General features: G+C 34.5%; 1 protein-coding gene across 3 annotated transcripts in view; it reads left to right on the forward strand.

Annotated features, from left to right (window-relative positions):
- The window catches only part of PTH1R (parathyroid hormone 1 receptor), a 489,914-nt gene that overhangs the window by 126,132 nt on the left and 347,536 nt on the right, over nucleotides 1-16,246 (forward strand). Inside the window, exon 1 of one of the 3 annotated variants that reach the window (XM_073677168.1) lies at nucleotides 11,048-11,240. The exons of the other annotated variants lie outside the window; for them this stretch is intronic. The gene's annotated coding sequence lies outside the window, so the exon portion shown is untranslated. Of the gene's footprint in view, nucleotides 1-11,047; nucleotides 11,241-16,246 lie in introns of those variants that run through there. 3 annotated transcript variants of the gene reach the window in all.

Raw genomic sequence — 16,246 nt, forward strand, 5'->3', positions numbered from 1 at the left:
AGGAGCAGTATTATAGTAGTCATATTCTTGTACATAGGAGCAGTATTATAGTAGTTATATTCTTGTACATAGGAGCAGTATTATAGTAGTTATATTCTTGTACATAGGGGGCAGTATTATAGTAGTTATATTCTTGTACATAGGAGCAATATTACAGTAGTTATATTCTTGTACATAGGGGGCAGTATTATAGTAGTTATATTCTTGTACATAGGGGGCAGTATTATAGTAGTTATATTCTTGTATATAGGAGCAGTATTATAGTAGTTATATTCTTGTACATAGGAGCAGTATTATAGTAGTCATATTCTTGTACATAGGAGCAGTATTATAGTAGTTATATTCTTGTACATAGGAGCGGTATTATAGTAGTTATATTCTTGTACATAGGGGGCAGTATTATAGTAGTTATATTCTTGTACATAGGAGCAGTATTATAGTAGTTATATTCTTGTACATAGGGAGCAGTATTATAGTAGTTATATTCTTGTACATAGGGGCAGTATTATAGTAGTTATATTCTTGTACATAGGAGCAGTATTATAGTAGTTATATTCTTGTACATGCGAGCAGTTTTATAGTAGTTATATACTTGTACACAGGAGCAGTGTTATAGTAGTTATATTCTTGTACATTGGAGCAGTATTATAGTAGTTATAATCTTGTACATAGGAGCAGTATTATAGTAGTTATATTCTTGTACATAGGAGCAGTATTATAGTAGTTATAATCTTGTACATAGGGGCAGTATTATAGTAGTTATATTCTTGTACATAGGAGCAGTATTATAGTAGTTATAATCTTGTACATAGGAGCAGTATTATAGTAGTTATAATCTTGTACATAGGAGCAGTATTATAGTAGTTATATTCTTGTACATAGGAGCAGTATTATAGTAGTCATATACTTGTACACAGGAGCAGTATTATAGTAGTTATATTCTTGTACATAGGAGCAGTATTATAGTAGTTATATTCTTGTACATAGGGAGCAGTATTATAGTAGTTATATTCTTGTGCATAGGAGCAGTATTATAGTAGTTATATTCTTGTACATAGGAGCAGTATTATAGTAGTTATATTCTTGTACATTGGGTGCAGTATTATAGTAGTTATATTCTTGTATATAGGAGCAGTATTATAGTAGTTATATTCTTGTACATAGGAACAGTATTATAGTAGTCATATTCTTGTACATAGGAGCAGTATTATAGTAGTTATATTCTTGTACATAGGAGCAGTATTATAGTAGTTATATTCTTGTACATAGGGGGCAGTATTATAGTAGTTATATTCTTGTACATAGGAGCAGTATTACAGTAGTTATATTCTTGTACATAGGGGCAGTATTATAGTAGTTATATTCTTGTACATAGGGGGCAGTATTATAGTAGTTATATTCTTGTATATAGGAGCAGTATTATAGTAGTTATATTCTTGTACATAGGAGCAGTATTATAGTAGTCATATTCTTGTACATAGGAGCAGTATTATAGTAGTTATATTCTTGTACATAGGAGCAGTATTATAGTAGTTATATTCTTGTACATAGGGGGCAGTATTATAGTAGTTATATTCTTGTACATAGGAGCAGTATTATAGTAGTTATATTCTTGTACATAGGGAGCAGTATTATAGTAGTTATATTCTTGTACATAGGGGCAGTATTATAGTAGTTATATTCTTGTGCATAGGAGCAGTATTATAGTAGTTATATTCTTGTACATGCGAGCAGTTTTATGGTAGTTATATACTTGTACACAGGAGCAGTATTATAGTAGTTATATTCTTGTACATTGGAGCAGTATTATAGTAGTTATATTCTTGTACATAGGAGCAGTATTATAGTAGTTATAATCTTGTACATAGGGGCAGTATTATAGTAGTTATATTCTTGTACATAGGAGCAGTATTATAGTAGTTATATTCTTGTACATAGGAGCAGTATTATAGTAGTTATAATCTTGTACATAGGAGCAGTATTATAGTAGTTATAATCTTGTACATAGGAGCAGTATTATAGTAGTTATATTCTTGTACATAGGAGCAGTATTATAGTAGTCATATACTTGTACACAGGAGCAGTATTATAGTAGTTATATTCTTGTACATAGGAGCAGGTATTATAGTAGCTATATTCTTGTACATAGGGAGCAGTATTATAGTAGTTATATTCTTGTGCATAGGAGCAGTATTATAGTAGTTATATTCTTGTACATAGGAGCAGTATTATAGTAGTTATATTCTTGTACATTGGGTGCAGTATTATAGTAGTTATATTCTTGTACATAGGAAGCAGTATTATAGTAGTTATATTCTTGTACATAGGGAGCAGTATTATAGTAGTTATATTCTTGTACATAGGGGCAGTATTATAGTAGTTCTATTCTTGTACATGGGGACAGTATTATAGTAGTTATATTCTTGTACATAGGAGCAGTATTATAGTAGTTATATTCTTGTACATAGGAGCAGTATTATAGTAGTTATATTCTTGTACATTGGGTGCAGTATTATAGTAGTTATATTCTTGTACATAGGAAGCAGTATTATAGTAGTTACATTCTTGTACATAGGGAGCAGTATTATAGTAGTTATATTCTTGTACATAGGGGCAGTATTATAGTAGTTATATTCTTGTACATAGGAGCAGTATTATAGTAGTTATATTCTTGTACATAGGGAGCAGTATTATAGTAGTTATATTCTTGTGCATAGGAACAGTATTATAGTAGTTATATTCTTGTACATAGAGGGCAGTATTATAGTAGTTATATTCTTGTACTTAGGGGCAGTATTATAGTAGTTATATTCTTGTATATAGGAGCAGTATTATAGTAGTTATATTCTTGTACATACGAGCAGTATTATAGTAGTTATATTCTTGTACATAGGGGGCAGTATTATAGTAGTTATATTCTTGTACATAGGAGCAGTATTACAGTAGTTATTTTCTTGTACATAGGGGCAGTATTATAGTAGTTATATTCTTGTACATAGGGAGCAGTATTATAGTAGTTATATTCTTGTACATAGGGGGCAGTATTATAGCCGTTATATTCTTGTACATGGGGGCAGTATTATAATAGTTATATTCTTGTACATATGGGGCAGTATTATAGTAGTTATATTCTTGTACATAGGAGCAGTATTATAGTAGTTATATTCTTGTACATAGGAGCAGTATTATAGTATTTATATTCTTGTACATAGGGGCTGTATTATAACAGTTATATTCTTGTACATAGGGGGCAGTATTATAGTAGTTATATTCTTGTATATAGGAGCAGTATTATAGTACTTATATTCTTGTACATAGGGGCAGAATTATAGTAGTTATATTCTTGTACATAGGAGCAGTATTATAGTAGTTATATTCTTGTAGATGGGGACAGTATTATAGTAGTTATATTCTTGTGCATAGGGGCAGTATTATAGTAGTTATATTCTTGTACATAGGGGGCAGTATTTTAGCAGTTATATTCTTGTACATAGGGGGCAGTATTATAGTAGTTATATTCTTGTACATAGGGGGCAGTATTATAGTAGTTATATTCTTGTACATTGGGGCAGTATTATATTAGTTATATTCTTGTACATAGTGGGCAGTATTATAGCAGTTATATTCTTGTACATAGGAGTAGTATTATGGTAGTTCTATTCTTGTACATAGGAGCAGTATTATAGTAGTTATATTCTTGTTCATAGGGGCAGTATTATAGTAGTTATATTCTTGTACATAGGAGTAGTATTACAGTAGTTATATTCTTGTACATAGGGGGCAGTATTATAGTAGTTATATTCTTGTACATAGGGGGCAGTATTATAGCAGTTATATTCTTGTACATAGGGGGCAGTATTATAGTAGTTATATTCTTGTACATAGAGAGCAGTATTATAGTAGTTATATTCTTGTACATAGGGGCAGTATTATAGTAGTTATATTCTTGTACATAGGGGGCAGTATTATAGCAGTTATATTCTTGTACACGGGAGCAGTATTATAGTAGTTATATTCTTGTACATAGGAAGCAGTATTATAGTAGTTATATTCTTGTACATAGGAGCAGTATTATAGTAGTTATATTCTTGTACATAGGGGGCAGTATTATAGTAGTTATATTCTTGTACATGGGGGGCAGTATTATAGCAGTTATATTCTTGTACACGGGAGCAGTATTATAGTAGTTATATTCTTGTACATAGGGAGCAGTATTATAGTAGTTATATTCTTGTACATAGGAGCAGTATTATAGTAGTTATATTCTTGTATATAGGGGGCAGTATTATAGTAGTTATATTCTTGTACATAGGAGCAGTATTATAGTAGTTATATTCTTGTATATAGGAGCAGTATTATAGTAGTTATATTCTTGTACATAGGGGCAGTATTATAGTAGTTATATTCTTGTACATAGGGGCAGTATTATAGTAGTTATATTCTTGTACATAGGGGCAGTATTATAGTAGTTATATTCTTGTACATAGGGGCAATATTATAGTAGTTATATACTTGTACATAGGGGGCAGTATTATAGTAGTTATATTCTTGTACATAGGGGACAGTATTATAGCAGTTATATTCTTGTACATAGGAGTAGTATTATGGTAGTTATATTCTTGTACATAGGAGCAGTATTATAGTAGTTATATTCTTGTACATAGAGGGCAGTATTATAGTAGTTATATTCTTGTACATAGGAGTAGTATTACAGTAGTTATATTCTTGTACATAGGGGGCAGTATTATAGTAGTTATATTCTTGTACATAGGGGGCAGTATTATAGCAGTTATATTCTTGTACATAGGGGGCAGTATTATAGTAGTTATATTCTTGTACATAGGGGGCAGTATTATAGCAGTTATATTCTTGTACACGGGAGCAGTATTATAGTAGTTATATTCTAGTACACAGGAGCAGTATTATAGTAGTTATATTCTTGTACATAGGGGCAGTATTATAGTAGTTATATTCTTGTACATAGGGGCAGTATTATAGTAGTTATATTCTTGTACATAGGGGCAGTATTATAGTAGTTATATTCTTGTATATAGGGGGCAGTATTATAGTAGTTATATTCTTGTACATAGGGGCAGTATTATAGTAGTTATATTCTTGTACATAGAGAGCAGTATTATAGTAGTTATATTCTTGTACATAGGGGCAGTATTATAGTAGTTATATTCTTGTATATAGGAGCAGTATTATAGTAGTTATATTCTTGTATATAGGGGGCAGTATTATAGTAGTTATATTCTTGTACATAGGAGCAGTATTATAGTAGTTATATTCTTGTACATAGGGGGCAGTATTATAGTAGATATATTCTTGTACATAGGGGGCAGTATTATAGTAGTTATATTCTTGTCCATAGGGCGCAGTATTATTGTAGTTATATTCTTGTATATCGGAGCAGTATTATAGTAGTTATATTCTTGTACATAGGGGCAGTATTATAGTAGTTATATTCTTGTACATAGGGGCAGTATTATAGTAGTTATATTCTTGTACATAGGGGCAGTATTATAGTAGTTATATTCTTGTACATTGGGGCAGTATTATATTAGTTATATTCTTGTACATAGGGGGCAGTATTATAGCAGTTATATTCTTGTACATAGGAGTAGTATTATGGTAGTTCTATTCTTGTACATAGGAGCAGTATTATAGTAGTTATATTCTTGTTCATAGGGGCAGTATTATAGTAGTTATATTCTTGTACATAGGAGTAGTATTACAGTAGTTATATTCTTGTACATAGGGGGCAGTATTATAGTAGTTATATTCTTGTACATAGGGGGCAGTATTATAGCAGTTATATTCTTGTACATAGGGGGCAGTATTATAGTAGTTATATTCTTGTACATAGAGAGCAGTATTATAGTAGTTATATTCTTGTACATAGGGGCAGTATTATAGTAGTTATATTCTTGTACATAGGGGGCAGTATTATAGTAGTTATATTCTTGTACATAGGGGGCAGTATTATAGTAGTTATATTCTTGTACATAGGGGGCAGTATTATAGCAGTTATATTTTTGTACACGGGAGCAGTATTATAGTAGTTATATTCTTGTACATAGGAAGCAGTATTATAGTAGTTATATTCTTGTACATAGGAGCAGTATTATAGTAGTTATATTCTTGTACATAGGGGGCAGTATTATAGTAGTTATATTCTTGTACATGGGGGGCAGTATTATAGCAGTTATATTCTTGTACACGGGAGCAGTATTATAGTAGTTATATTCTTGTACATAGGGGCAGTATTATAGTAGTTATATTCTTGTACATAGGGGCAGTATTATAGTAGTTATATTCTTGTACATAGGGGCAATATTATAGTAGTTATATTCTTGTACATAGGGGGCAGTATTATAGTAGGTATATTCTTGTACATAGGAGTAGTATTATGGTAGTTATATTCTTGTACATAGGAGCAGTATTATAGTAGTTATATTCTTGTACATAGGGGCAATATTATAGTAGTTATATTCTTGTACATAGGGGACAGTATTATAGCAGTTATATTCTTGTACATAGGAGTAGTATTATGGTAGTTATATTCTTGTACATAGGAGCAGTATTATAGTAGTTATATTCTTGTACATAGAGGGCAGTATTATAGTAGTTATATTCTTGTACATAGGAGTAGTATTACAGTAGTTATATTCTTGTACATAGGGGGCAGTATTATAGTAGTTATATTCTTGTACATAGGGGGCAGTATTATAGCAGTTATATTCTTGTACATAGGGGGCAGTATTATAGTAGTTATATTCTTGTACATAGGGGGCAGTATTATAGCAGTTATATTCTTGTACACGGGAGCAGTATTATAGTAGTTATATTCTAGTACACAGGAGCAGTATTATAGTAGTTATATTCTTGTACATAGGGTCAGTATTATAGTAGTTATATTCTTGTACATAGGGGCAGTATTATAGTAGTTATATTCTTGTACATAGGGGCAGTATTATAGTAGTTATATTCTTGTATATAGGGGGCAGTATTATAGTAGTTATATTCTTGTACATAGGGGCAGTATTATAGTAGTTATATTCTTGTACATAGAGAGCAGTATTATAGTAGTTATATTCTTGTACATAGGGGCAGTATTATAGTAGTTATATTCTTGTATATAGGAGCAGTATTATAGTAGTTATATTCTTGTATATAGGGGGCAGTATTATAGTAGTTATATTCTTGTACATAGGAGCAGTATTATAGTAGTTATATTCTTGTACATAGGGGGCAGTATTATAGTAGATATATTCTTGTACATAGGGGGCAGTATTATAGTAGTTATATTCTTGTCCATAGGGCGCAGTATTATTGTAGTTATATTCTTGTATATCGGAGCAGTATTATAGTAGTTATATTCTTGTACATAGGGGCAGTATTATAGTAGTTATATTCTTGTACATAGGGGCAGTATTATAGTAGTTATATTCTTGTACATAGGGGCAGTATTATAGTAGTTATATTCTTGTACATAGGGGCAGTATTATAGTAGTTATATTCTTGTATATAGGGGGCAGTATTATAGTAGTTATATTCTTGTACATAGGGGCAGTATTATAGTAGTTATATTCTTGTACATAGAGAGCAGTATTATAGTAGTTATATTCTTGTACATAGGGGCAGTATTATAGTAGTTATATTCTTGTATATAGGAGCAGTATTATAGTAGTTATATTCTTGTATATAGGGGGCAGTATTATAGTAGTTATATTCTTGTACATAGGAGCAGTATTATAGTAGTTATATTCTTGTACATAGGGGGCAGTATTATAGTAGATATATTCTTGTACATAGGGGGCAGTATTATAGTAGTTATATTCTTGTACATAGAGTCAGTATTATAGTAGTTATATTCTTGTACATAGGAGCAGTATTATAGTAGTTATATTCTTGTACATAGGGGGCAGTATTATAGCAGTTATATTCTTGTACATAGGGGCAGTATTATAGTAGTTATATTCTTGTACATAGGGGGTAGTATTATAGTAGTTATATTCTTGTACATAGGAGCAGTATTATAGTAGTTATATTCTTGTACATAGGGGCAGTATTATAGTAGTTATATTCTTTTACATAGGGGGCAGTATTATAGTAGTTATATTCTTGTACATAGGGGGCAGTATTATAGTAGTTATATTCTTGTACATAGGGGGCAGTATTATAGTAGTTATATTCTTGTACATAGGGGGCAGTATTATAGTAGTTATATTCTTGTACATAGGCGGCAGTATTATAGCAGTTATATTCTTGTACATAGGGGGCAGTATTATAGTAGTTATATTCTTGTACATAGGGGGCAGTATTATAGCAGTTATATTCTTGTACACGGGAGCAGTATTATAGTAGTTATATTCTAGTACACAGGAGCAGTATTATAGTAGTTATATTCTTGTACATAGGGGCAGTATTATAGTAGTTATATTCTTGTACATAGAGAGCAGTATTATAGTAGTTATATTCTTGTCCATAGGGAGCAGTATTATAGTAGTTATATTCTTGTATATCGGAGCAGTATTATAGTAGTTATATTCTTGTACATAGGGGCAGTATTATAGTAGTTATATTCTTGTATATAGGGGGCAGTATTATAGTAGTTATATTCTTGTACATAGGGGCAGTATTATAGTAGTTATATTCTTGTACATAGAGAGCAGTATTATAGTAGTTTTATTCTTGTACATAGGGGCAGTATTATAGTAGTTATATTCTTGTATATAGGGGGCAGTATTATAGTAGTTATATTCTTGTACATAGGAGCAGTATTATAGTAGTTATATTCTTGTACATAGGGGGCAGTATTATAGTAGATATATTCTTGTACATAGGGGGCAGTATTATAGTAGTTATATTCTTGTATATAGAGGCAGTATTATAGTAGTTATATTCTTGTACATAGGAGCAGTATTATAGTAGTTATATTCTTGTACATAGGGGGCAGTATTATAGTAGTTATATTCTTGTACATAGGGGCAGTATTATAGTAGTTATATTCTTGTACATAGGGGGTAGTATTATAGTAGTTATATTCTTGTACATAGGAGCAGTATTATAGTAGTTATATTCTTGTACATAGGGGCAGTATTATAGTAGTTATATTCTTGTACATAGGGGGCAGTATTATAGTAGTTATATTCTTGTACATAGGGGGCAGTATTATAGTAGTTATATTCTTGTACATAGGGGGCAGTATTATAGTAGTTATATTCTTGTACATAGGGGGCAGTATTATAGTAGTTATAATCTGCTATTTTGAGTGTTGTAGATTTATAGTAGCTTTATTTTTGTATTTATTTTTTCATTGTTCTTCTCCTTTTCGGGTCACTTTTTCCTTTAGAACGTTTTCACCTTTTTGTGTTTTAGTCTTTCCTTCATTTGTAGATGGTATTTTGGGCTCTGGTTAATAACACTTTGCGGCGTTTCTCGCCGTCATGTGACTCTGTACATCATTATAACTTTCTTCCTCGAGCTCATTTACCATTTTGACGGGATAATTTAGGTATTTTGAGATTCTTTGTTGCTATTTATCGCTCTCTACAGTCATTGAGGTTTGTGCTACGTTCTGTATACCTGACATCATCTAAGTAATTACCGTCCAGAAAGAAACAAAAAAAAGCTCAAAAACTCCACATTTATTTTTTCAACCTAAAACTGTCCTGGAGTTCGAGTGCCGCCGGCGCTTCTGACTCTCGTACCGTTCGTATAACTGATCCTGAATCTCCCATAAACTGTTGATTTGGCCGAGATCCTCCATCTTTTGGGCTTTTTTTCTTCTTTCTCGAGTGTTGTATTTGGTTGCATTGGGGTTTTAGAATATTATAAAAATATTCCAAAAATGTAGAGGAAGTAATTGCAGAGTAACGAGCCGTCCCCACTCGGGGATATTGCACAAAATGTAACATTGCAGAATTTTATAGTCCCAGTGAGCAATGTCCTAATGTGGCCCACATGTCCCCCTCCCCCAGTATAAGAGGAGGATTAACCTGCGTCCCTCCCTATAATGCTTCTCCTCCGCGTCTGATAAGTGCGGACCGCCTCATTGTTTGTGATGGGCTCGTTATCGTCATTACATTAATATTACAAAATAAGATTATTTCCGACATTCTGACTTGTGATAAATTCCGGAGATTTGGATTTTTTTTTCCTAATTGAATTCATAATGTAGCAATTATTGCATCGTCTCGCTGACGGGTTCTAATTGCAGAAATGTGGTCGCTATTAACTTTGCTTTCGGCTTTTTCAATAAGAAGCATTGTTCATGAACCGTGAAATGCCGCAGTCAGCTTCTCGTATAAAAATACCCCAATTTATAGCGTCTGACGGAAAGGGTGCTGGGTTTTTTTTTTGTTTTTTTTTAAAGTGATAACATTATTCTGATTTAATGTCAGATATTGAGAAAAACATCATATGTGTCTTTATATGGGGTCTTTATATGGGGAATGGTAACAGTAACGTTATACATTTCCCAGAAGAGCAACAGAGGAGCGACACGGTGCAAACTTCTAGGAAACGATTCCCGCTGTTATCTCTCGGCTGCTTCCAGTGTTTACTACAACAGATTTCTCAGAAGTTGTTTTTGTTTTTTGTTTTGTTTTTTTTAACTTTTTGAAGCAAAATAAGTTTCTTTGTTTCCAAATCTTATAACAATAGAAAGTCGACTGATTCATCTTCTTTTAATTTTTTATTACAAATTACCTAATAATAGAAAAACAAAAGAGCAATTCCTTCAGCAATGACCTAAGAGAGATGAGGTCTCACACCGGGGCTCGCGGGGAATTATCTCCTGATGGAGTCCGGGCCTCTCCAGCGTCCTGGGGGCATTTACTTTTCATAATATTTTCCTTCCTCTTCCTCCTCTCATCAAACACGTCTCGTGGCCTTTTAATGAAAATAAAGGAATTAGCGCCCGTCTGGGAATATCACATAATGGCGGCGATTTCTAGCGGGGATTACGGTGCCGACATGTGACGCGCCCGTCCGGCCGACGTCTCTGGTTACTGGTATTTATAGGATCCATTGTCTCTGACAGCAGATGTGGCCTCAGCGGCCGGGCGTCCACGGGCGCAGAGATGATGATGGCGGCAGATTACCTCCTCCGATCAGGTGGAAGGAAGAGGAAGAAAAGATAGAAAATAAGAAGAAGCGGAGAAGACGGAAGAAAAATAATCTCCTGTAATGGAGGCACGACGGATGAAAAAGGGATTACACCCCCTGATCGGGTAATAATTGTACAGATAGAGAGAGATGATAGATAGATAGATGATAGATAGATGATAGATATATAATAGATGACAGATAGATGATAGATAATAGATAGATGATAGATAATAGATAGATAATAGATAGATAATAGATAGCTGATAGATAATAGATAGATGATAGATAGATGATAGATATATAATAGATGACAGATAGATGATAGATAATAGATAGATGATAGATAATAGATAGATAATAGATAGATAATAGATAGCTGATAGATAATAGATAGATGATAGATAGATGATAGATGATAGATAGATGATAGATAGATGATAGATAGATAATAGATAGCTGATAGATGATAGATAGATGATAGATAGATGATAGATAGATGATAGATAATAGATAGATAATAGATAGATGATAGATAGATGATAGATGATAGATAGATGATAGATAGATAATAGATAGATAATAGATAGCTGATAGATAGATGATAGATAGATGATAGATAGATGATAGATAATAGATAGATGATAGATAATAGATAGATAATAGATAGATGATAGATAGATAGATAATAGATAGATAAATAATAGATAGATGATAGATAATAGATAGATAATAGATGATAGATAAGAGATAAGAGATAATAGATAGATAATAGATAGATAATAGATGATAGATAATAGATAGATAATAGATAATAATTGATAGAAGGATGATAGATAATAGATAGATAATAGATAGATGATAGATAATAGATAGATAATAGAAGGATGATAGATAGATGATAGATAATAGATAGATAATAGATAATAATAGATGATAGATAATAGATAGATAATAGATAGATAATAGATAGATAATAGATAGATAATAGATAGATGATAGATAGATAGATAATAGATAGATGATAGATAATAGATAGATGATAGATAATAATAGATGATAGATAATAGATAGATAATAGATAGATAATAGATAATAGATAGATAATAGATGATGGATAGATAATAGATAGATAATAGATAGATGATAGATAATAGATAGATAATAGATAGATGATAGATAGATAATAGATAATAGATAGATGATAGATAATAGATAGATAATAGATGATAGATAATAGATAGATGATAGATAGATAATAGATAGATGATAGATGATAGATAATAGATAGATAATAGATAAATAATAGATGATTGATAATAGATAGATAATAGATGATAGATAGATAATAGATAGATAGATGATAGATAATAGATAGATGATAGATAGATAATAGATAGATAATAGATAGATAATAGATAGATAATAGATGATAGATAATAGATAGATAATAAATAGATGATAGATAGATAATAGATAATAGATAGATGATAGATAGATAATAGATAATAGATAGATGATAGATAATAGATAGATAATAGATGATAGATAATAGATGATAGATAGATAATAGATAGATGATAGATAGATGATAGATAATAGATGATTGATAATAGATAGATAATAGATAATAGATAGATAATAGATAGATAATAGATAGATAATAGATGATAGATAATAGATAGATGATAGATAGATGATAGATGATAGATAATAGATGATTGATAATAGATAGATAATAGATAATAGATAGATAATAGATAAATAATAGATGATTGATAATAGATAGATAATAGATGATAGATAGATAATAGATAGATGATAGATAATAGATAGATAGATGATAGATAATAGATAATAGATAGATAATAGATAAATAATAGATGATTGATAATAGATAGATAATAGATGATAGATAGATAATAGATAGATAATAGATAGATGATAGATAATAGATGATTGATAATAGATAGATAATAGATAGATAATAGATAGATAATAGATAAATAATAGATGATTGATAATAGATAATAGATGATAGATAGATAATAGATAGATAATAGATAGATGATAGATTTGCTGTTTCTTGTGTCCAGACCCGGTCACTGCGTTCCTCGCTGCCTATCATTACGGTGGTCTCTTGTGAGGGTCTCACTTTGGATAACGCAGGGTTATTCTGAGGAGATAAGTGAGTTTCTATTTTTGCTCTTCTTCCCTCTATGGAGCCGCGACGCTTCATAGCCTTAAAGAAAAAAATAAGGTGAAAATGTCTTTACTGTGTAGAGACAGACGGATTGTGGAGATAAGTCTTGAAAGTGCGACTTCTGCGCCCAAACTGCGAATTGATGATGAGCGACTTCTGAGGATTTATTCCTCCTCCGGGGATTTCTGCTTCTAGAGAGGATTGTTCTCAGCCGGGTGCGAGTCACAGACTTATCTGTAATGGAAGTGTTTGTGGAGGCATTTTACATGGAGACGGATATAGAATTTTCCAGAAGACAAAGATCTTATAGACCTATATAGAGAGGTATACATCCTAAGATCTAAGCAACCTGTGCGAATGGTGGAAGGATAGAGGTCTGTCACCTCATCACTACCTGGAGGACGGGGAATCGCTCATTATCCTGCTCCATTCATATTCCATGACTCCAGGATACAATGTATCACCGGGATTAGGAGGAATGAATTATGAATAATGTTATTCTAGGAAATGGAGACTGAATAATGTATAAAAGGATAAGCCGGAGCGGGCAGTCTCCTCCAGCAGAGAAGGGGTTAACCCCAGCCAGGAGGACAACAATGCTCAGTAGTCACATGACCGGTGAAATGTCAGAACACCTGGAATCATGAGAGGGACGACAACTCCATGTATCTGTCCTCAACACTGAGAGATATGAGCTGTTACATCGATGATAGACAATAGATAGTGTAACAAAGTCACTGGCAGTGTCGGAAGGGAGATATATTTCACTGAGGCTGAACAGCCTCAGTGATGTAAAACATTGAAGTTTCTCCTGCACATTAGGTGCAGAGAGGGTTAACGGCCCAGGTTTACTAGGGCATGTTTATAGTGGATGGCGAAGTGCATTGCAGGATGCCATCCACCATATCTCCAATCCCAGGAGTGGTCTTTAAATAGCCAGCCTTTACACTCAGGTGTAGTCAGTGTCTGGAGAAACCTGCTCCAGAGAGGAGCTCACATGTGCTGTGCAGAACCGTGTGCGCCTAACCCTGAATGGCCGGACCCCGGCCGATTTACAGACTGTGATACGCCTTTGTATTTTGTTTTGCCGTTATGCCAAATGGGCCGTGTTTACTTTAGGGACTCCAGGGTGATTTATGACATTTAATGAATCAACGCGAAATTTAAAAAGATGGTGTACTTTGTCTACCTCTGCACACAGCCGAGCTTGTCGCTTTACCACAATAGATAGATAATAGATATGAATTACAGTGCCTTGAAAATGTCTTCATATTCCGTGAACTTTTCCACATTTTTTCACATTACAGCCACAAACTTAAATGTGTATTATTGAAGTTTTAAGTGATACAACACAAAGTAGCAAGTGTGGCATGTAGATGACACCACGAGATTGTGGAGGAAGGGGCTCTGGTCAGCTGAGACCAAAGGAGAACTTTTTTGGGATAAATGCAAAGTGCTATGTGTGGTGGAAAATTAACACTGCACATCACCCTGAAAACACCATCCCCACTGTCACACATGGTGGTGGCAGAATCATACTGTGGGGAGGTTTTTCTTCAGCAGGGGCAGAAAAGCGGAGCAGAGGTGATGTGAAAATGGATGGAGCTAAATACAGGGCAACCCAGTCACAAATACTTGTTACTTTGTGTTGTATCACATAAAATCCCAACAAAAATAAGTTTGTGGTGTAACGTGGAAAAGTTCACGGGGTATGAAGATTTTTTCAAGCCACTATAGATAGCTGATGCATATGTAGATGTATAGGAGGACTGATACATTCTCAATCTGCACATAAAGTCTTTTTCTGTTCATTCTTTCTGCAGTTTCCGTCTCTCTATAATTAGTGGGTAATTTCCGCCATGTCTCGGGGTTGGACTGTGCGGAGTCGGCTCCTTGTTTTTCTCGCCATCGTTGCTGTATATAAATATTTGCAGTGTTTCATGTAATTAGCTGGAGGCGGCTGATTGGTAATTACCCGGACGTGTCCTGCGGGATTCCTGCCCGTATTTACTCTACTGATCTTATGAAGCCGATCCAGGGGCAGCCAATATGAAAGCGCCATCGGGTGACTCTCTCCTTGGATGACTCCTCGGGTGACTCTATCCTCGGATGACTCCTCGGATGACTCTATCCTCGGATGACTCCTCGGATGACTCTCTCCTCGGATGACTCCTTGAGTGACTCTCTCCTCGGATGACTCCTCGGGTGACTCTCTCCTCGGACGACTCCTCGGTTGACTCCCTCCTCGGACGACTCCTCGGATGACTCTCTCCTCGGACGACTCCTCAGGTGACTCTCTCCTCGGACGACTCCTCGGTTGACTCCCTCCTCGGACGACTCCTCGGGTGACTCTCTCCTCGGACGACTCCTCGGGTGACTCTCTCCTCGGACGACTCCTCGGGTGACTCTCTCCTCGGACGACTCCTTCGGGTGACTCTCTCCTCGGACGACTCCTTCGGGTGACTCTCTCCTCGGACGACTCCTTCGGGTGACTCTCTCCTCGGCCGACTCCTTCGGGTGACTCTCTCCTCGGACTACTGCTTCAGGTGACTCTCTCCTTGGACGACTGCTTCGGGTGACTCTCTCCTCGGACGACTCCTCGGGTGACTCTCCTCGGACGACTCCTCGGGTGACTCTCTCCTTGGACGACTCCTTCGGGTGACTCTCCTCGGACGACTCCTTCGGGTGACTCTCTCCTCGGACGACTCCTTCGGGTGACTCTCTCCTCGGAATACTCCTTCGGGTGACTCTCTCCTCGGACGACTGCTTCGGGTGACTCTCTCCTCGGACGACTCCTCGGGTGACTCTCTCCTCGGATGACTCCTCGGATGACTCTCCTCGGGTGACTCTCTCCTCGGATGACTCCTCGGGTGACTCTCTCCTCGGGTGACTCTCTCCTCGGACGACTCCTCGGGTGACTCTCTCCTC

The sequence above is a fragment of the Phyllobates terribilis genome, unplaced genomic scaffold, assembly GCF_046119375.1.
Source record: "Phyllobates terribilis strain yellow unplaced genomic scaffold, ASM4611937v1 Scaffold_4__5_contigs__length_816908805, whole genome shotgun sequence".
Lineage (NCBI taxonomy): Eukaryota > Metazoa > Chordata > Amphibia > Anura > Dendrobatidae > Phyllobates > Phyllobates terribilis.